This window comes from Pseudochaenichthys georgianus, chromosome 21 (genome assembly GCF_902827115.2).
Source record: "Pseudochaenichthys georgianus chromosome 21, fPseGeo1.2, whole genome shotgun sequence".
NCBI lineage: Eukaryota > Metazoa > Chordata > Actinopteri > Perciformes > Channichthyidae > Pseudochaenichthys > Pseudochaenichthys georgianus.
The window spans coordinates 4031555-4055325 of NC_047523.1; positions in this window are offsets into that span (position 1 = coordinate 4031555).

Sequence of the window (23771 nt, forward strand, 5' to 3'; positions counted from 1 at the left end):
CGCTACAGACTATCGCGCCACCTAACCATTCGCCAAAATGTTTTTAATACCAGCGGTAACCGGCCAAGCGCCGTGCAAAAAACAATCTTCTAATAAAAGAAAGTCACCGGAGGAGTTAAAGGAGAGTGACAGGGAGAGGAGAAGAAGAGGGAGAGAACGTTTCAGCTTGATCGATGGAGTTGGCTTCTAGTGGTGCGTCCTAAAACCCTTTTATAATCTATCATTAGATTTATGATCAGAACATTATAAAAGTAGGGTAGACATGTGGAGATTATCCGGCTGAACAAAACGTGCATTTATCAAACAGGTTTGTTTTCCACAGACCTTATTTCCAGCTATTTTCCAAAACCCTGTGGAGAAATCCTTTCTGTGGAGGGAACCAGCAGCTTACTTCCGGGTTTCAGGACGCGTCACTGCACCTCTCAATATGATGCCAGTATAAACAAGGTCTTCTGTCGGCTCTGTACATCAATGCCGACCCGTGCTGACGGCAAGTGAAGAGTAGACCATATAAAGGTATGGCTTTAGGGAAGTGTCCCAGCAGTTTAGAAGAATGAAGGTTCAGGTTCTAATATATTACACAGCCCGACAGGAAGGCAGAAAGTGCATAGTGCGAACAAATAATAATAATAGCAGACATTTTTTAACAATGACCACAATATCATTATTTTAATAAACCAAATATGAATAATTGAGGAAAATGAGGAAGAACTGATGATTCAAATGTTGTAGTAAAGTAGTTAGTGCATAAATTACTATGGCAACAAATGTGTTCATTTTCTTCATTATTAGTCGATTTTTGTTTTGGACGAATGCTCCGGGCCGGAGGTTACAGTGGGGGGGCCAGAGGTTACAGTGGGGGGGGCCAGAGGTTACAGTGGGGGGGCCGGAGGTTACAGTGGGGGGGGGCAGAGGTTACAGTGGGGGGGCCGGTGGTTACAGTGGGGGGGCCAGAGGTTACAGTGGGGGGGCCGGTGGTTACAGTGGGGGGGGCCAGAGGTTACAGTGTTGGGGCCGGTAGTTACAGTGGGGGGGCCAGAGGTTACAGTGGGGGGGCCAGAGGTTACACTGGGGGGGCCGGAGGTTATTATTTACCCTTACTGTCTACCCCCCCCCGTCGACAATTTACTAGCGGTGGGCCAGTCGAGAGTCCCGGGCTGATTTGTAGTCCCAGTCCGCCCCTGATACAGGGTACTTATTATATGTTGTGCTTTGGATACCTAAAGCTTTTAGTCTACCTTACCATCATCCAAGGGTAGTTTTCACTATAAGAATTGGACGGACACTATCATTTATTAATCAATCAATCAATGTTTATTTATATAGCCCAATATCACAAATGTTACATTTGTCTCAGTGGACTTCACAGTTTGTACAGAATATCAGTATGACAATACGACACCCTCTGTCCTTAGACCCTCACATCGTACAAGGAAATACTTCCGGAGAAAACCCACAGTTTAAAGGGAAACATGGGAGAAACCTCAGGGAGAGCAACAGAGGAGGGATCCCTCTCCCAGGACGGACAGACGTGCAATAGATGCCGTGTGTAAATTGAAAAGATAATACATTTGCAACATAGGTAGTCCAAATGTTTGGAAATGCATGTATGTATAATAGGAAGATGAATCCACGAGGATATCCATCCAGGACCTATGATCCAGGACCACAGCCACGACTCGCGATCCAGGACACAGGACCGCAGGATCATCCATGACTCCGGATCCCGGCGTATATAGACACCAAAAAGAAAGAAATTTGGGGAAGCTGGGTTCATCGGAACATGAGAGTACACAGACAGAGAGAAGGAAGAAGTAAGATGTCCCCCGACAAACTAAGCCTATATCAGCAAAACTAGGGGCTGAATCTAATCAGCCCTAACTATAAGCTTTATCAAAAAGGAAGGTCTTAAGCGCACTCTTAAAAACGGATAGGGTGTCTGCCGCCTGAACACAAACTGGAAGCTGATTCCACAAATGTGGAGCTTGATAAGAAAAGGCTCTGGCTCCCATTGTACTTTTAGAGACTCTAGGAACAACCAACAACCCTGCATTCTTGGAACGCAATGCCCTAATAGGACAGTAGGGTATAATGAGTTATTTAAGGGCTTTGTAGGCGAGAAGAAGAATTTTAAATTATATCCTGTATTCTATAGGGAGCCAGTGTAATGCAGCCAGAACAGGAGTAATGTGGTCCCTTTTCCTAACTCTGGTTAGTACACGAGCTGCAGCATTTTGAATCAGCTGAAGCGACTTGACTGACTTCTTGGTACTCCCTGATAATAAAGAGTTACAATAATCCAGCCTAGAAGTAACAAATGCATGGACTAGTTTCTCTGCATCGTTTTGAGGCAAGATATGCCTGATTTTTGCAATGTTACGTAGATGGGAGTAGGCGATCCTTGAAATTGATTTTATGTGGGCGTTAAAGGATACATCTTGATCAAATATAACACCAAGATTCCTTACAGTCTCACTGGAGGGCACATTAATGCCATCCATAGTTAGTATATCTTTAGATAATTTGTTTCGTAGATTCTTCGGGCCAAGTACAATAACTTCAGTTTTGGTCGTGTTTAACATCAAAAAGTTTAAGGTCATCCACGTTTTTAAGTCCTTAAGGCAGTCTTGAATTTTATTTAGATGATTAATTTCATCAGGCTTGATTGATAAATATAGTTGAGTATCATCCGCATAACAATGAAAGTTTACAGAATGATTCCTTATGATATTGCCTAACGGAAGCATATATAATGTGAACAAAATAGGTCCGAGCACTGAGCCATGTGGCACTCCATGGCTAACTTTGGTTTGCGTGGAAGATTCATCGTTAACACGTACAAACTGAGAGTGTTCAGATAGATAGGACCTAAACCAGCCTAAAGCAGTTCCCTGTATGCCAACTAAGTGCTCTAGTATTTGCAATAGGATATCATGGTCGATAGTATCAAATGCAGCACTGAGATCGAGCAAAACAAGAATAATTATTAACTTTGGTTTGCGTGGAAGATTCATCGTTAACACGTACAAACTGAGAGCGTTCAGATAGATCGGACCTAAACCAGCCCCCTGTATGCCAACTCAGTGCTCTAGTCTTTGCAATAGGATATCATGGTCGATAGTATCAAATGCAGTACTGAGATCGAGCAAAACAAGAATAGAGACAAGTCCCTTGTCTGAGGCTATTAGAATGTCATTTGTGTCTTTAACCAGAGCTGTCTCTGTGCTGATTACATTTACAAAGTAACCCTCCCAACCCTGGAGGTAGCATATAAATATTAAAATGCAAAGCCTTGAGGAACCCTGCATGACATATTTATCAGGGTTGATTTGTAATTGCCTATTGAGACAAAGTTTCTTCTGTCCCTCAAGTAGGAGCTAAACCAGTGAGCTGTTGCTGAAACTCCCACCCAGTTTTCAAGACGCTCTAGCAATATGTTGTGGCCAACAGTATCAAAGGCAGTGCTGAGATCTAATAATACTAACACTGATATTCTGCCACTGTCTGTGTTCAAATGGATGTCATTTAAGACCTTAACAAGTGAAGTCACAGTGCTGTGGTTAGGTCGAAAGCCCGACTGAAACACATAAAAACCGTCAGTTAAAAACATAAAATTACTCAACTGTTGAAAAACCGCTTTTTCAATCAATTTGCTTAAAAAGGGAAGGTTTGATATTGGCCTGTAATTATTCATTATGGTTTTGTCTAGGTTATGCTTTTTTAGGAATGGTTTAATTATTGTAGTTTTCAGGGCCTGTGGAAATACACCTGATTGAAGAGACTTGTTTACTATGTGTAGAATATCTGAGGCCAAGCAATGAAAAACAGTTTTGAAAAACTGAGAAGAAAAAAAAGTCGGGATGATGTCGAGGCTACAGGAGGAGGATTTCTGATGTTGGATAATGTCTTCCAGGTCTTTAGCATTTATCAGACGGAATTGTGACATGGTGTCTGAATTGGCTTTAGGTGAACACAGGGACAAAACATTTGCTGTATCTGATACAGAGGCACTGACTGCTTGTCTGATTTTCTGAATGTTGTCAGTGAAGAAGGAGGCAAAATCATTGCAGGCCCTGGTGGATAGACATTCTGAGGCTATCGACACTGGGGGGTTTGTTAGTCTGTTGACGGTAGCAAACAAGGCACGTGAATTGTTTTTATTTTTGGTAATGATGTCAGAAAAGAAAGACTGTCGTGCCTTTTGTATTTCTTGATTATAGAAACCAAGTTTCTCTTTATATATTTGTGAGTGAACCTTGAGATTTGTTTTTCTCCACCTGCGTTCAGCTTTTCTGCACTTAGTTTTTGCTGTTCTCACAGTCATGGCTTTTCTCCATGGAGATATTTTCTTGCCAGATACTTCCTTTATTTTAATGGGAGCGATGGTATCCATGACATTTGTTATTTTAGAATTAAAATGAGCTCAATTACTGAGAAGTTAGCATGGGCAAGTGAGGGAGTAAAAATCTGGGCAAACATTTCCTCTGCATTTTCAGTTAAGTGACGTCTAGTGGTTACCTCTTTCTTAACAGTTGTATGGACGGTAATAGAGCTCTCAAAGAAAACACAAGAATGGTCGGAGAGCGCAACATCAGTCACCACAAGCTTAAAGAATGTAAACACTGAGTTGAGAGAATAGTCAGGGGTTTTGGGTGATGGGAGACACATCTATTGAATCAGAATTTCAATAGCTTACCATTAAATGACAGATATACTTTTCTGTCTGATGTTTTACAAATCAGATATTAACCTGTTTAGCCCTGAGCCTGTTTTTCAGGTTTCAGGCTCGAAAATGACATTCCCAGAACAAATGACCATATCTTCTAAAAGGGTTAAATTCATAATCTTTTTTCTCAAAGTAATGATAAACCTTTGAGTTGGATGTAGAAAAGTCAGAATCAATATAGATGTTTTTTATTTTAAAGAAAATTCAGATTGAACATAGTAAAAAACTGTAAATGATAGTCTCCGTCCAAAAGATATGTTTTACTTATAGTGAAAACTACCGTTGGATGATGTAAGGTAGACTAAAAGTTTTAGGAATCCAAAGTACAACATATAATTCCACAATCGTTCAAAGTAGCAGTGATAAAACCGCTTCTTAAAAAGCACAACCTCGATCCAGAGGTTTTAGCCAATTATTGACCTATTTCTAATCTTCCGTTCCTCTCAAAAATTATTGAGAAAGCAGTCGCAAAACAGTTGTGTGATTACTTAAAAAACAATGATTTATTTCATGTGAGGAATTGCGGTATCTCCTTCTCTTTTTTTCTGTTTGTTTGTCTATCTGTTTGTCTGTCTTCCTGGCGTGGTTGACCTACTTTCCGTTTTCCGCCAACTCACCTCCGCTCCTGTTTCTCATCATCACTGATTACCACCACTCACCTGCTGCTGCTTAAAACTCCGGTTCGATCATCAGACTTCGCCAGTTCTTCGTATACTCACAGTGGTAAACTCCAGTTCCGGCTGACTAGATTTTCTAGTTCTTTTGTATATTCTTCCTGCTGGATTTTTTTCATATGCTAATCCTGTTCTGTTTTTTGCTTGTTCCAGAAACTCCACATTCCATTCCGTCCTGCCTACCACGTCCCGCCCATCCTCCGTCTTAGCCCTGCTCCACGTTCTCCCCACTCTGTTCAGAGTTTGCTTTGTCCCCTGCCTGTTTTTTGTGGAATTATTAAATCCAGTCTTTATGACACTAGTGCCATAAAGTCTCCGTCCCAGTGTTCTTGCATAGCGGGTTCAAGTTTTGTGTCTCTTTACGAGGAGCTTAACAGAAGAACTGGCCAAGAATGAACCCCGCAGGATCCGGAGCGGATTCTACCCCAATCCTTCATGCCCTGTCAAGTCAGGGTTCCCTCCTGGGTGAACACGAAAAGCTCATCCGAGCGTTGGTTGATAGTAACCGGTCCATGGCTCTTCATGTCTCTGAGTTGGCGTGCCAGATCTACGCTCTCAATACCTCAACGGTAGCATCTCAGGCCACTCCCAGTCCAGCTCCTTTGCTCTCTCCTCGCCAGGATTTTCCTATCACCGATCCTGAGCCATTTCACGGAGAAGTGGAGAAATGCAGAGGTTTTTTGTTTCAATGTAACAAGGTTTTTCGCCAGCGTCCTGTTGTATTTGCTGCTGAAGCAACGAGGATCAATTTTGTTTTGGGTTTGCTCCGCGGGAGAGCTTTAACCTGGGCAGAGGCTTTACTCTTCGGTGGATTTTGACACTACGTTTTGAGAGCTTCTCTGATCGGTTCTCAGCTGTTTTTGATCATCCCAACTCCTCTGGCTCCACCGAGAATAATCTGCTTAGCCTGCAACAAGGAAGCCGGACAGTGGCTGATTACTCCATTGAGTTTCACACACTCGCTGTAGAGGCTCGATGGGACGAGGTGGCTCTCAAGGCGGTGTTTTTGAGAGGATTAAGGGACCAGCTTCGGGACGAATTGGCAGCACGAGACGTTCCAGCGGATCTCTCAGAGCTGATTTCCTTAGTGTCTCGTTTGGACGGTCGTCTGCGGGAGCTGAGCGGACACGGAGGGATTCACCAGCCTCACTCAGTAAGCCCAGTTTTTCCTCCTACTCTGCTCACTCGGTGTCTAGACCTTCCTCTTTCCCCCCGTCGTCCAGCGTGCACACCTCTTCTCAGGAGGAGCCCATGCAACTGGGTCGTGCTAGACTTTCTCCGGAGGAGCGTCAGCGCCGGATAGGTGCAGGCCAATGCCTGTATTGTCGAAAGACTGGGCATATCATTCCCAACTGCCCAGTATGTCCAAACTGGGAGGCTCGTCAGTGAGATTGGGTTTCCTGGCGAGTCCACAGCAATCATCTCTAACCCCACCCTTGACTCGTTTTCTAATTCCCGCCAAGCTCTCTGACCCAAAAGGGTCATGGACCCGTTTCGAGTGGGTCGCGGATGTGTGAGTGAAGAAAAAAAAATTTGAATTTTTTTTTTTTTTGGGGAAAAAGTCAAACTTTTATTTTGAAGGCCCGATTTTCTAACGCTGTGCATGCAGTCGGCGTTGGACTGGAAGTACCGGAGACCATACACGGTTTTGAAAACTTCTGTCACATAGTGATCATCTTCTCAATAAAATATCTTTGCTGATGTTTTTTCGAGTCTTCTGGCCAATCAGAATCAAGATTGTTGCCGGAAGTCCCCACGGAGAATAACTTTGCGGTAGAACTCTTCTTTATACATCCATGGTTACAACTTCAGATTGTATGATGAAAAGTGTATATATTACAGCACGATTTTTTGTTGAATAGATTTGAGTGCTTCAAAATGTTGGGTCGCGATGTATTGACCAAGTAAAAAGTGGGTCCCGAGGCCTGACCAGTTGAAAACCACTGCTCTAGAGGAACCGTTAACTGCCTATGCTCTAAATGGACAAATCATCTCCTCAGTCACAGCACAGTCTGACTTTAATCACCTCCGGAAACCACCGTGAACTTATCCAGTTAAAGGTAATATCCTCTCCTTCCACACCTCTGGTTTTGGGTTACCTGTGGCTACGTACTCACAACCCACACATTGATTGGGCTAAGGGAAGGATTATTGAATGGGATCATCACTGTCTCGCTAACTGCCTGTGTTCTGCCATACCTTCAACTTCTGTTTCCCCAAATCCTGTTGTCTGCTCTGATGCATCTGTAGATTTGACTGGTGTTCCTGCTACTTACCACGACCTGCGTTGGGTCTTCAGCAAAGAGAGGGCACTCTCTCTTCCTCCCCACTGACCCTACGACTGCCCAATTTATCTGCTCCCTGGAGCTCCTCTACCCTCCAGCCACCTCTACAATCTGTCCCGTCCTGAGAGGGAGGCTATGGAGCTTTATATCACGGACTCTGTGGCTGCTGGTATTATTCGTCCCTCCTCTTCTCCTGTGGGTCCCGGGTTCTTCTTTGTAGGCAAGAAGGATAAGTCGCTACGACCTTGCATAGACTTTTGGGGGTTACACAATATGACGGTCAAAAACAAGTACCCATTACCCCTTCTCACCTCAGCTTTTGAACCTCTCCAAGAGGCAACCCTGTTGCTTGACCTTCAAAACGCCTATCATCTGATCCGCATCCGCCAGGGGGATTAATGGAAGACAGCGTTTAACACTCCATTGAGCCATTTTGAATATCTGGTCATGTCTTTTGGTCTCACTAACGCCCCAGCAGTTTTCCAGGCTATGGTCAATGATGTCTTGCGTGACTTCCTTAACCGCTTTGTCTTTGTCTACTTAGACGACATCCTGATTTTCTCCAGGAATCAGGAGGAACAGGAGAACCATGGCCGCAGGGTCCTACAGAGACTGCTGGAGAACAATCTATATGTTAAGGCGGAAAAGTGCGAGTTCCACCAGAACCGGATCAGCTTCCTGGGCTATATCATCAGCCAGAGCAAGGTGGAGGCAGACCCTGGAAAGATCAAGGCAGTGGTGGAGTGGCCAGTCCCAACTACAAGGAGGGAGCTCCAGAGGTTTCTGGGATTTGCCAACTTTTACCATTGCTTCATCCGGAACTTCAGTAAGGTAGCTGCACCTCTCTCCAGACTCACCTCCGTCAACATCACATTCTGTTGGACTCCAGAGGCTAACAGAGCTTTCATCAAACTCAAGTCCTTGTTCACCTCAGCTCCCATCCCTATCCAGCCAGACACAGAGAAGCAGTTTGTTGTGGAGGTGGACGCGTCTGACACTGGAGTAGGAGCAGTTTTGTCTCAGACGGCTGGTCCTGATAACATCCTCCATCCCTGTGTTTTTTTTTCACGTCGCCTCTCTCCTGCGGAGCGCAATTATGATGTTTGTAACAGGGAGCTTCTGGCTGTTAAGTTGGCACTAGAGGAGTGGAGACACTGGCTCGAAGGCAGCAAGCATCCTTCCCTGGTCTGGACGGACCACAAGAATCTCTCCTACATCCAGTCGGCGAAGCGACTGAACTCCCGACAGTCCAGGTGGGCTCTGTTCTTCTGTCGCTTCGACTTTTGCCTCACCTTCCGCCCTAGCTCCAGGAATGTAAAGCCCGATGCTCTGTCTAGGCTATACTCTCCTGACTCTCCCGAGCCTCCAGATGCTTCAATCCTTCCCAGGAGTTGTGTAGTAGGCGCCCTCTCTTCGGAGATTAATAACACCATCCTGGAGGCATTGAGAGAGCAACCAGACCCAGGCAATGGTCCTCCGAACCATCGGTTTGTTCCTGATGCTGCCCGCTCCAAGGTTCTACAGTGGGTCCACAATTCCCGGTTCTCAATCCATCCCGGAGTAAACCGCACTCTTTCTTTCCTGAAGAGACATTTCTGGTGGTCAACGATCAACAGGGACACTCTGGAGTACGCTTCTGCCTGTCCCACATGTGCTAGGAGTAAGTCCTCCCACCAGTCACCTGCAGGGTTGCTCCAGTCCCTACCTATCCCTAGTCGTCCCTGGTCACACATCGCACTGGATTTTTCTACCGGCCTACCCCCCTCCCAGGGCAACACCACAATCCTCACTGTAGTAGACCGGTTTTCCATGTCGGCTCACTTCATTGCTCTTCCAAAACTCCCGTCAGCCCTGGAGACCTCCCAACTCCTCACAGAACATGTTTTACGGTTACATGGTATCCCTTCCGACATTGTCTCAGACCACGGTCCCCAGTTCACCTCTCGAGTTTGGAAGGAGTTTTGTCAATCCCTGGGAGCCTCAGTCAGCCTGACTTCTGGATATCACCCCCAATCAAACGGCCAAACAGAACGAACAAATCAGGACCTGGAGTCAGCTCTCCGCTGCATCACCGACCGAAACCCCTCTACTTGGAGCTCTCATCTCTCCTGGGTTGAGTACTCCCACAATACACTCACCTGCTCCGCAACTGGTCTCTCCCCCTTTGAGGCTTCATTAGGGTACCAGCCGCCCCTGTTCCCCGAAGAGGAGCGAGACTTAGCAGTTCCCTCAGTCCAGCTGCATGTGCGTCGCTGTCAGAAGATCTGGAGAGATACACGATTTGCCCTTCTCCAGACTTCTGCACGGAACCAGCGATCAGCCAACCGTCACAGAAAGGCAGCTTCTCCATACGTTCCAGGCTAGTCAGTCTGGTTGTCCTCCCGCAACATTCCTCTCATCTCTGAGTCCAAGAAGCTTTCCCCACGCTTCATTGGTCCTTTTCCCATCCTAAGGATCATTAACCCTTCCGCAGTATGGTTGAAGCTTCCCAGAGCTCTGAGAATTCACCCCACTTTCCACGTGTCTCAGATTAAGCCAGTTCACACCAGTGAATTGAGCCCTCCGGCCTTACCCCCTCCTCCCCCCCGTGCTTATACGGTGCACCGTCTTTTGGACGTCAGACGTCGGGGCTGGGGTTTCCAGTATCTGGTGGACTGGGAGGGTTATGGCCTCGAGGAGCGATGCTGGGTTCCTCATTCCCGTGTCCTGGACCCAATCATGGTGAGGGCCTTTCACAGGGCTCATCCAGGGGGGGGGGGGGGGGGGGTACTGTGAAGAATTGCGGTATCTCCTTCTCCTTTTTTCTGTTTGTTTGTCTATCTGTTTGTCTGTCTTCCTGGCTGGGCGTGGTTGACCTACTTTCCGTTTTCCGCCAACTCACCTCCGCTCCTGTTTCTCATCATCACTGATTACCACCTGCTGCTGCTTAACCCCTTAAGCCCGAAGGTCGTAAAAGAAAACGTTTTTTTACGAGACTATGTCTCAGGGCTTCTTAACATTTATGAAACTATTAATGTTTCATACCCTTTTAAAGGTAAGAAACTCCGCTAACTGACAATAAGAACAATTGTTAGCTAAAAAAACCACAAGAGTAATACCAAGCCTTTGAATTAGCATTGAGCGAAAAAATGCTAACTAATGCTAATGCTTTTTTACACAACTCACGGTAGAAATGCCCTTATTACTATCTTAACTGCACAAACAAGATATACGATTTAAAGCTGAGACTCCACAGATTCCACACATGTAATGTCATCTCTGTACAACCTCAAATTCCTGGAGCTATCAGCCAGAAAAGAGAAAGTAAACAACATCCGGTTTCAAAAATATTACAATAATTACGTCTTACCTTTTTTTGATTTGTGATCAAAAGTTGTGTTCAACGGAATAAAAACGCCGCTCAAGGTTAATCCAATGTCTTTGTGTCACGTAGACATTTTTACTGATAATCCATCATCATATTTATGGCAATAAACTGGGTATAAAGTTTTGCCGTCCAGGCTTGTACTTTCAGATATGTTTCGTTTGCTTCTCTATTACGTCCGCAATGGTAATGTTTATGTGGATTTGGGAACTGCCCATCGATTCTATTGGATGTAATGGTTAAGAAAAAGGTGTAAATCACCCAAATCGACCAATGGATTTCAGAGATATGGTCCTGCGTAAAGTATAAAGAATGCCAGCCAGCTTAAGTACATTACGCAGGAGACTTTACTTATTGTTTACTACGTAAGGAAGCAGGAATTGCAGGACCCAGAGCGCATGGAGAACAGAGCGGACAGCAGATAACGGAATTGCAGTTTTATTGCTTATAGATTATCAGAACATTTCAAAGGGGACACAGCCACATTGGATATTAACCTAGGGATTAACTACATCATCGTTTTTATCGTTTTAATGCCATTGAAGACCAGTTTAGACCAGACAAAGAGGAAGGTGAGCCATGTTAGCCTAGCGCATTAGCGCTAGCGCCACTTGTTTTGATGTACGTTTTTGTTGATAACGTCGCAAGTTTGTATCTTTCAGTGTTGAGGTGGGCACCGTTAGATTCTGTGTCTTTACGATCATAAACAATGTGTTGGATATGCAGCTAGGATAAGTAATAAGGGAGCTAGGAGGGATTTTCGGTGCAGTAATAGGTTAGCATTTTTCGCTCGGGGCTAATTCAGAGGCTCAGAGGATAACAGAGTAGGCCTATGTTTTATTTTATTTTATTTTAATTTTTTTCACAACAGTTGTATTTGGATGGAATGAATACCTATAGTGATAATTCAAAGTAATAAAATGATTTTTACAGTGAAAAAGTTCAAATGGAACTGATGGTTCCCAAATTACCCAGAGGTGAGTCCGCTTGGACTTTATTTGTCTAAACCTCTCTAAAAAGGTCAAATTTCACTTGTTTTGCATCAATCTTGATACAGGGTAGTTATTATATGTTATAGTTTGGATTCCTAAAGCTTTTAGTCTACCAGCCCATCATTGAAGGGTGATTTTCACTATAAGTAATGGGTTTTTTTTAGGCAGACATTAGAATTTACATGTTTTTACTGTGTTCCATCTGAATTTACTTTAAAATAAAAACATCTATATTGATTCTGACACTTCTACATCCAACTCACAGATGTAACCTTGCTTTGAGAGAAAATATTATTAATTTACCCCTTTTAGAAGTGAAGATATAGTCTTTGTTGTGTTAGTGGCATTTTCGAGCCTGAAACCTGAAAAACAGGCTCAGGGCTTAAGAGGTTAAAACTCCGGTTCGATCATCAGACTTCGCCAGTTCTTCGTATACTCACAGTGGTAAACTCCAGTTCCGGCTGACTAGATTTTCTAGTTCTTTTGTACACTCTTCCTGCTGGATTTTTTCGTATTCTAATCCTGTTCTGTTTTTTGCCTGTTCCAGAAACTCCACATTCCATTCCGTCCTGCCTGCCACGTCCCGCCCAACCTCCGTCTCAGCCCTGCTCCACGTTCTCCCCACTCTGTTCAGAGTTTGCTTTGTCCCCTGCCTGGTTTTTGTGGACTTATTAAATCCAGTATTTTTGACACTTCACCTAAGTCTCCGTCCCAGTGTTATTGCATAGCGGGTTCAAGTTTTGTGTCTCTTTACGAGGAGCTTAACATTTCAAGATTTTCAGTCTGGCTTTAGAACACATCATAGCACAGAGACAGCTCTGGTTAAAGTCACAAATGACATTCTAATAGCCTCTGACAAGGGACTTGTCTCTATTCTTGTTTTGCTCGATCTCAGTGCTGCATTTGATACTATCGACCATGACATCTTATTGCAAAGACTGGAGCACTTAGTTGGCATACAGGGAACTGCTTTAGGCTGGTTTCGTAGAGGGTGTCGTATTGTCATACTGATATTCTGTACACACTGTGAAGACCACTGAGACAACTGTAACATTTGTGATATTGGGCTATATAAATAAACATTGATTGATTGATTGATCCTTTAACGCCCACATAAAATCAATTTCAAGGACCGCCTACTTCCATCTACGTAACATTGCAGAAATCAGGCATATCTTGCCTCAAAACGATGCAGAGAAACTAGTCCATGCATGTGTTACTTCAAGGCTGGATTATTGTAACTCCTTATTATCAGGGTGTGCCAAGAAGTTAGTCAAGTCGCTTCAGCTGATTCAAAATGCTGCAGCTCGTGTACTAACCAGAGTTAGGAAAAGGGACCACATTACTCCTGTTCTGGCTGCCTTACACTGGCTCCCTATAAAACACAGGATAGAATTTAAAATTCTTCTTCTCGCCTACAAAGCCCTTAATGGGCAGGCGCCATCTTACATTAAATACCTCATTATACTCTACTGTCCTACTAGGGCATTGCGTTCCAAGAATGCAGGGTTGTTGGTTGTTCCTAGAGTCTCTAAAAGTACAATGGGAGCCAGAGCCTTTTCTTATCAAGCTCCACATTTGTGGAATCAGCTTCCAGTTTGTGTTCGGGCGGCAGACACCCTATCCATTTTTAAGAGTGCGCTTAAGACCTTCCTTTTTGATAAAGCTTATAGTTAGGGCTGATTAGATTCAGCCCCTAGTTTTGCTGATATAGGCTTAGTTTGTCGTGGGACATCTTACTTCTTCCTTCTCTCTGTCTATACCTGTGTACTCTAATGTTCCGATTAACCCAGCTTCCCCAAATGTCTTTCTTTTTGGTGTCTATATACGCCGGGATCCGGAGTCATGGATGATCCTGCGGTCCTGTGTCCTGCATCGCGAGCCCTGGATCTTGATTCGTGGCTGTGGTCCTGGATCATAGGTCCTGGATGGATATCCTCGTGGATTCATCTTCCTATTATACACACATGCATTTCCAAACATTTGGACTACCTATGTTGCAAATGTATTATCTTTTCAATTTACACACGGCATCTATTGCACGTCTGTCCGTCCTGGGAGAGGGATCCCTCCTCTGTTGCTCTCCCTGAGGTTTCTCCCATTTTTCCCTTTAAACTGTGAGTTTTCTTCGGAAGTTTTTCCTTGTACGACGTGAGGGTCTAAGGACAGAGGGTGTCGTATTGTCATACTGATATTCTGTACACACTGTGAAGACCACTGAGACAACTGTAACATTTGTGATATTGGGCTATATAAATAAACATTGATTGATTGATTGATTGATCCTTTAACGCCCACATAAAATCAATTTCAAGGACCGCCTACTTCCATCTACGTAACATTGCAGAAATCAGGCATATCTTGCCTCAAAACGATGCAGAGAAACTAGTCCATGCATGTGTTACTTCAAGGCTGGATTATTGTAACTCCTTATTATCAGGGTGTGCCAAGAAGTCAGTCAAGTCGCTTCAGCTGATTCAAAATGCTTCTTCTCGCCTACAAAGCCCTTAATGGGCAGGCGCCATCTTACATTAAATAACTCATTATACCCTACTGTCCTACTAGGGCATTGCGTTCCAAGAATGCAGGGTTGTTGGTTGTTCCTAGAGTCTCTAAAAGTACAATGGGAGCCAGAGCCTTTTCTTATCAAGCTCCACATTTGTGGAATCAGCTATTGCACGTCTGTCCGTCCTGGGAGAGGGATCCCTCCTCTGTTGCTCTCCCTGAGGTTTCTCCCATTTTTCCCTTTAAACTGTGGGTTTTCTTCGGAAGTTTTTCCTTGTACGATGTGAGGGTCTAAGGACAGAGGGTGTCGTTTTGTCATACTGATATTTTGTATCTCTGGAACCCATTGGTCGATTTTGGTGATTGACATCTCTTTCTGACCGTTAGAGCCAATAGAATTGAATGGGGAATCTCCACACTCACACACAGTCTAAAACAAAAAGGTGTGGGCTTCGTGCACGCAGTTTTGCACCAGAGTGAAGCTGTCTGTAGCTCTGACTTCTAGAAACGGAAACGCAGGTTTATTGCTTATGGATTATCAGAAATCATTTCAAAGGGACACAGACACATTGGATTAATCTATGGATTAACTTCAGCAGTGTTTTTATTGTTTTAATGCCATTGAAGACCACTTTTGACCAGACTACGACACAGGTGAGCCATGTTAGCGTTTTTAGCTAGCGCCACATGTTTTGATGTCTGTTCTTGTTATTATCTCCGCGAGTTTGTATAATTGAGTGATAATGAGGGTACCCTTCGATTCTGTGTGAGACCTCAAATAATGTTCATAATATCTATCAAACTATAGATCCTACACATCCACTGGACGTGGATTCTAAATGTACAATATACACTTCTCGCTAGAAATCTAATCAAAAAGCATTTTAATGGCCAAACTATTCTACAATTTAGGATTTTCCAGAGAGGGTTATTTGTGATACGACCCTCCGGAGCGTTTGCAGTCAACGGGAGCATCAGCCCATATGCCGCAAATTGTTGTTTCTTACACGACCACTAGAAGTGCTAAACTTTAAAACGTGACTATGGGCCGTAATAAGCTGCTGAACAATCGACCTATTTGGTCGTTCTTTGGAGGAGGACAAGCTGTAGCTTTCATATGGAGCTGTATTTCTTGCCGACTAGCTAGCCAACAAAAAACCTGCCGATTAGTCCATTATGTAAAACTTGACACTCAAGAGAAAAACAGAAAGTCATTATTTTCTACTGGCAATGGTCATGTGTGAGTGTAGGTGTGGATGGCAATGGGAAAATGGTCTATTGCTGTTTTTCTAGCATGTGTACCAGGTTCCCATTACCCACATACTGTATGTGACCAAATATACAAAATATTAAGCCTTGAGCCCCCTCTTAAAATAACATTGGCTAAAAACGTGCAAACATCGATTACACTCATTACTTTATGTTAAATAATTTGCTGAATATTTGGAGAACAAACACAATAAAGATATATATTTTGAAAGTTGAAATTCTCCTCCAACGGTGTATGTAACTCACCATGTGTTCCAGGGTCTAAGTGACTGATTTTGATAGAGCAGGTCACAGCTTGTTTTGGTGGGAAAGGGGTACAAATGACTTTCTTCATTGGCTGTCTTTGTCTGCTGTTGCTGGTAGCATGTACCAAGTTTAAGTTGTTCATTTGAATCTTTTTGCAGTGAAGGCTTAGACTTAGAGTTTTAAAAGAGGTGAAAATGCCTTGCGTTGTTGAGAAGGTTGTTCATACCCTGGGATTTTGTTACAAAAGAAGAATCAATGTGGTTGCAGATACGCATTTTGGACCTTTAACTGAGGATGGGAATGGTTGCAGGGTGAGAGAGACAGCTTGCAGCTTGCAGTGCAGTGTGGGTAGAGCTGCCCTCCGTGTGGCCAGTGCGCTGAAAGGCTGGTGGGCAGGCGTGACTCGGCCCTCTCCATTGTTCCCAGAGCTTGGTATTCCTCTCATAGCATGCCCCGGGCTCTAGAGGATATGCTTTTAAAGATCCCAGGCCCTCCTAATGGCCCCACTCACCTCCCCAACTCACACTTTTTAACAAACACACCCCTTGAACTTACTTTCTTTATGTTTTACCTCCAAACTGAAAGTGAGTGTATACAAACAAATGATGTAGCAACAAAAACACTAGCACTCCTGGATTATTATATATGTTGTAATCACACCCTCTTTTATACCTTCTCCAAATATCTCCCTCTCTTCCTCTCCTTCTTTCATGCTTCCTCTCTCAGGCCTCTCACTCTGTCTCTCCTTCCTTTTCGCTGAGTGTCCCGCTCAGCTGGCCAGCACCTTTTCACTCTTTGCCTTGGGAATTGTCCCCTGCATGTCAAGTGTAGCCATTAGAAGGAAGGGTTCCGATGAGAGGTGCTTTTCAGGTCCCCGCCCCCCTCACCTTTCAATGGAGACAATAAAGCTGTTCTTTATGTCCAGATGACCACACACACACACACACATACACTGCCAGGAAACGTTCTAGTGTCCTGCAGGATTGAGAGACGTACGCTACTCTAACATTTTCGAGAGCAGGGTTTATTACATAACTAAGCCATGTTTTGTTTTTTTGACTGTATTAACCACTGTTGTAGTCAATAAAGCCTGACTGGAGTACTTGTTTATTACAAGACAAGGTCTACAGTAGCTCAGTTTGAGACATGACAAAGGGAGATGTAGCCAAGTCATCTCCAAACTTTAGCAGAATGGGTGTTATCCATTGAGGGCCCAAATGGTCATATGTCAACCTTCTAAAGGTGGAAGAGTTATGTTGTTGACATGCTATTGGTTGGGGAGTTCAGTGTAAATCTGTCATGGCAGGTTGCTGTCTATTTCCCTTTTACTGTAAAATGTGTTTATTTTAAGCATGACCACGTTTTCTCCATATATAAACGTGGATATTTAATAAACCTGCAATGTGGAATATAAACATTTGTTTGCAATTGTACGGTGCTAAAAATCACTTTATGTTAAAAAAAGAAATGTTCATAAATGTCCAAAAACTTATTTTGAGGATGCAATACTTTAATATGCTATTCATGTCACTTAGTGTTACTTAAATTGCTTCACCCATGATTGTGTACTTATTTCTCTTTTATTTTATTAATAATTTTCCTTTTTTTTATTGCATGCCTTTTTTTATCTGCCACGACAACATTGAGCATTTTGTTTTCAGTGATTGTAATGTTGTGTTAAATGTCTGTATTGTGGTATCATGTCTTGGAATTTGTCCTTTTTATGTTGCAAGTGGAGCTGCTGTGATTCATACACATTTCAGACTTGATCTGACAATAAAGTATTATCGTAGCGTATCTCCAACCATGACGATAAAGGTAAATTAAAAACCAACTAGGTTTAAACTTGACTAAAGCAAGCAACATGTTGTTTACCAATTAAAAAATAAAAGTGTGATGGTAACTTCATACAAATATAGGAAACCCTTAGGAAACATGTTGACTAATGCTAAAAATGCATCATCCTCAGTGGTGAAAGTTCAAATTTGAGCAGAACTTTCTAATCGCTGCTGCTACTGTTGAGTCATGAAAGAGCGGGATAGAATAAACCTGTACCTATAAGGCATGTCTTGTATGTAGATGTTGGCAAGATCCCTATCCAGGTCCATTGACTAATAGAGCTGGCTTCTTCTAATGAGACCAGCCGCGCCACAGACTACAGGAGACACCTTTAATTGTTTCTCCTCATCCGTGGCAGCCAGTCTTACTCAGGTCTCGAGGATTTGTCTGTCAGAGCTTATTCCAGGAGATTCATGCTTCAGGGTTTCCTCTGCTGCACCATGGCACAAAAGCCCAAAAGCTCCAGTTCAAATAAGGTAGACTTATAACTGGTGAGGCAAATCGTTTAAGGTGTATCACAGTTCAGCATCAAACCTCAATTGATAAAATAGCCTCGAATCAAAGGTCCTTCTGTCCAGGGACTAAATTGCTATTTTGTTTCACTTCATTATTTGAATGAACTGTGAGCAGCGATTCAGACGTCTGGAACCAGCGGACATTGTGTTCCCTTTGTTTGCTTTCATTTGATTTGAAAAGAACTTTACACTAATCAGTTTATGTGAAGAGTATAGTATACCATTATATATCCCATCCAGTCTGACCTGCCAGGGTAAGAGGACGACGGGACCCGGGCCCAGACATCCAGCTTGGCAATCTTAAGCCCAGAAACTTCGGGGAAGCTTCTGGCCAAGGAAACCTAAAGCACAACGCAAACTTGGCATTCACCGCATTCTCCAGCAGCTCCTTTAAAGCCACGGGTGTCAGGACACGTTACTCTCTCTGCTAACTTTTTACAAGATGTGGCGAACCTTGACAACCTTATCTAAAAGGTCCCTTAAGTGCCTTGCTTTAGAGAGTGACTTACAGGAAGTTTTAAAAACACACACTAAAGCAAGCTACAGGGGGATCAGAGAATGGAAGGGGGTCATTGTAAGTCTTACAAACCCATTCCCATTCCCACCACAGGTTTGTATAAGCCTTTACTGATAATGCGCCGTACAGTCTGCCCATGCTTGCCTCCTTGACTGACAAAGTCACTCATACCAGGGGATTAGCCGCCTGCAGAGGGGCCCTACGCCTCTAAATGGCAGAGGTTGTCTGTAATGTACCCATGATGGACGTGCCGCGACATGTAGCAGCTAGCTCCGCCACTCTCCACCTCTCCGTCCCTTTCATCCCTCCCTCCCTCTTTCCTTTCTTCACCGCCTCCCAAACCTACATCTGTGTTGAGCAGTATGAATCAGGTGGGATGCTTGTCCTCCCCCCGACTCCTACAAGAATGTCAAGATAATCTTCAGGTGGCTGGTACACACCGGCTTACTCACTGGGGTGATTGCTGACCTCTCCGGCTAATACATGCAAGGCTAAGAAAACACAGCACTCGAGAAAACATAATGCAACTCTTAAAATCGTTATTTTAAAGCAGGCTTTCTAGTGCAACCTTCAGCAAAGGCGCAAACAATCCCTGCTGCTTACAGGCATTCCAACTGCATACAACCCCATCAGTCAGGCTTTAACCCTTCTCCTTGTTTCAGAGTGAGTGGTCTCCTGAACAAAAGCTAAGAGGGTGGCTGATGGAATTATTTCCCTAGATAATGGAACACCACTAGTGCATGCACAAGATATCATTAGAAACGATGTATAAAGATTGGTGCTAAGGGTGTAGGTCTTTGGATCATGTTTTGGTTTACAGAAAGTCAATTTTACTTCCATGTTGGATTACAGATCTGCACTCTCTCGTTTTTCTTGAGCTGTAGCGAAGTTCTGTATGAACATATTTAACAAAAATATGTATTTTTACCTATAGTATAGGTCCTGTCCTGTGCATCTGTGTGTATATTGTGTATTGGACGGTATGTAAACGAAATTGGGTGAACAACTGAATTCCCTCTTAAATATAGGGTCTTCTTCATCTTCTTACTTTTAACAGATGGACTGTGAGGTTATGCTATTTTGTTAATTAAGTTGTCACATGCAGCTCTTTATAATATTTTTCTGAATATTTGTCTCTATCGTGTCTTCCCACTGGTTCAACCCTCCCGAAAAACGACCCATTCGCCCTAGTCGACGATAGGCATTGTTGCATTGGCTAAAGCTCATGTGGCGTAAATCCTGGCCCTCCATAAAGATTGGTCTCTCACCTTAAAACCAGCCTTAAATATTAAGTTATCTGTCAGGTAAGGGCATTTATTTGACCATACTCTTAAATAAAGTATGTTCTGTACTGTTTCCACAGATGTTCATATTCTGACCAATAGTCATATAGTTTCCATCACTCACAGAACATGACATCAGTGGGTTATTATAGTGAGTGAAATCAGATCGCATGCAGAGTCTCCATGCAGTCACTGTAAGGAAAACCATTGATGAGGTTATTACTAGCAGGTCATCCAGGTGTGTTTAAGCCACAGCTGTCTGGGTCCTGAACATATGGCTAATACCAAATGGGCCACACCTGTGTCTTGTGCCAGGCGTGTGTCAGCGCTGTGTGTGTTTCACTGTATAACCTTATAAGGACTGCTTCCCATGTACCCTTGACGTTACGAGATATTCCGGCCTGCACGCATGAGTTATGAAATGACTGTCTGCAAGTTGTCAGCATAAGGTTTAATTTAAATAAACACCCCCTCCCTTTCCCTGACGCTTATTTTTGCTCAAGCTAGTGGTGTGGTTTCCACATTGCAACCGTGTGTGTGTGTGTGTGTGTGTGTGTGTGTGTGTGTGTGTGTGTGTGTGTGTGTGTGTGTGTGTGTGTGTGTGTGTGTGTGTGTGTGTGTGTGTGTGTGTGTGTGTGTGTGTGTGTGTGTGTGTGTGTGTGTGTGTGAAGCCAGACAAATGTCTGAGGCCAGCTGCTCCCAGCGATGAGGTGGAGCACCTGCACACCGACTTACTCATGCACACACACAAAGCACTTCTATATATATACACACATTGTAGATTGTCTAGCCTTGGGATTACAACTAGCTGTTTGAGTCACACTGTGTGTTTGAGATAATCACCAAAATAAGGAAATCACTTAAATTCAGGAAATTTGAGGCAATCTCAAGTATACCCGATTTGTTAGTCTACATAATAAACCTTGATTGTGAATAAAATCAGGTAAAATGTTGCAACAATAGAGAATCAACAGAACAATGATGCCAGCCTTCAATATATAATTATCCAGAATAAACATTAAAGGACTATTAACTGACAGATTGCTCAATTGCCTGGGACTCAATTTGGACATGCCCTTAAAGCACTTGACATGAATAAGATGACACAACTGACTTGAGATTTGAGCTGATAGACTTGACACTTGACCAAGACTTGTCTTTTATTACTTGAGACTTCAATTGGATGACTTAAGTCCTTGGCACCGGCACATTTCTGCAGACTCGCGCTACTTTCCTCAGTTAGCTTCAGGCTCCACTGAGGAGAAGTAAGTGGAACGAGTGGTGTCATAAATGTTGTATTTTATATGTTAATAGATTGTTTGATGTTACACTTCACACAAGCCAAATTTGCTAGCAGTTAATGTCTATATGTTGCCGTGTGTAACTGTAGTTTATATAATGTGCAGCGCTTCAAACAGTGTTTGTGAGCTTTCTAAAGTTTAGCTATGCTAACATAACATGTGTTGTGACTCGACAGATATGTTAGGTTTAGTTATGTTTTTACTATAGTTTTGTGTTTTGATCTTGTCACTTCATGTTTTTATTTTGAAAGTAATCTTTCCTGTCATTCCAGATCCCACATTTCCTGCCTTTGTGTGTTTCCCGCCCGTGAGTGTGCTTGGCCCTGCCCTGATTGTTTTCACCTGTGCCCATCCCCCTCACCTATATATAGCCCTGGGTTGCGTTCCAATAGTCCCTTTAGCTTAGGAACCTTCCTAACGGAGTGAAATGACCCGGAAGTCCCTCAGTGGCAGCCATGATAAGTGCCGTTCCAATTCTCTAAATGAAAAGAAAGGAGGTTTCAAACTTCCTTCATAACCTCCTTTAGCTTAGGAACCACTGGACCTCCCTAACCGAAAGGAGAGGAGAAAATGCTGCCCCACAATGCATTGCAGCCGCAGCATTTGCCATCACTCAACAGTCGGCCGTTCACGGAAACAACCGATTATGACCAAGAAATGATATCATGAAAGTTACGGTGCTTATTAAGCATTTTAAAACATAGGTGGTAAGTTGCCAAAGTGCTTTGTTCTGAACGTTCATCAGTATTATAATCAAAAAGAGAAATATGAACGTTCGTTTTTACTGAAATTATCAAATAAAGTCAACATCTCACAGTCTTTACTGAGCTGTGTGGGGTTTGTTCAACTTTTAAAAGATGTTTGAATGGTGATATACACAGTGATAGATGTTAAGGACTAACGTTTATAATAAATACATCTGTATTGATTTTAAGATCTTTTCATAGTTCATACGTATTGGGATCATTTGTATTAATGTGGACCGGAGGGAGAGGGTGACGACGAGCATAAGTTTCACTTTCCTTTTTTATTTCAATTCCAACTTTGGTCATGACTCATGAAGAATATGTTTCTCTGTTGTCCACGTTCATAAAGCAGCAGCATCAGAGCACGGTGCAGAGTCTCTAGATGAGTTCACAGTAGTCCCTCGTTCTTATTAAACATCCATGTTGTAGTAAGCTGTATAGAAAACTGTGGTTTCCATGGTTTCCCCACAGCAGCAGACGCACATTCAGGACGTCCGCTGGCGCATCACAAACACGTCGGATAGCGAAAGTGCAGTCGGATTCTCTAAAGTACCGCAGTCTCTTCTCCTAAGTCCTTTTGAATTCTCCTATCCACTATCCCTTAACCCCGTGACGTTTCACTCAGAGGTCAAGGAATAGGAGATAGGATTAGAATTTAGGAGCTGATTTTTGGATTATCAGAACGCCATCCTGGTGTTTCTTTGTTCCTTTGTCAGTTCGGTATGTTTCATGTCGTGAGCACCTCGGCCTTTTGACTCCTGATACCTACCTTGAGATGTAGACCTTTTGCCAAGTGAGTTTTTGTGTTGCTGTACAAGTTAGTTTTTAGTTTTTGGCTGTTTAACTACTTTCTATTTTTTGAAAGTACGATTTAGTTTTTGATATTAAAGAACATTCTATTTTTGGACAACTGTCTCCGAGCCCTGCTTTTGGGTCCTGCGTCCTGTGTCTCGGTTCATAACAACATGTGGGTGTTCTCTTCCACTGAAGGTGTTCATTTAGAAAGCTGATGAAGCCATTCCCTGCTGTCATTATATTCTGTTTTGCACAGGTATGTGGGTATTCTTTTTGTGTTTTGTAACTGTAAATTGTATTGTTTGTTTTGTAAGTGTAAATTAATGGTTATATTTTTATATATTAATTTACAAAGAAAAAACGGTTTGCCTCCAAGGATAGATGTATATCTGTTAATTGTATTATTTAGAACTCTGTGTATACTTTCCTGAGTTAGCTTCAGGCCGCACTGAGGAGAAGTGCTAATTTAGAAAGCTGATGAAGCCATTTCCTGCTTTAATTATATTCTGTTTTGCACAGATAATAAATCCTGGTTGGCAAGAAAGAAGTCGTTCGCATTCACACAACACAACACAACGCAGAGATCACATGTGGCGTCAAACCAGACCGGTTACAGTGGTGCCGTGACCCGGATTCACAGTGCGTCAGACTGTTGCATCGTCGTTCCTGAGGCTGTGGATCAACACCAGCTTGGTCCACAAGCCGCACACCTAC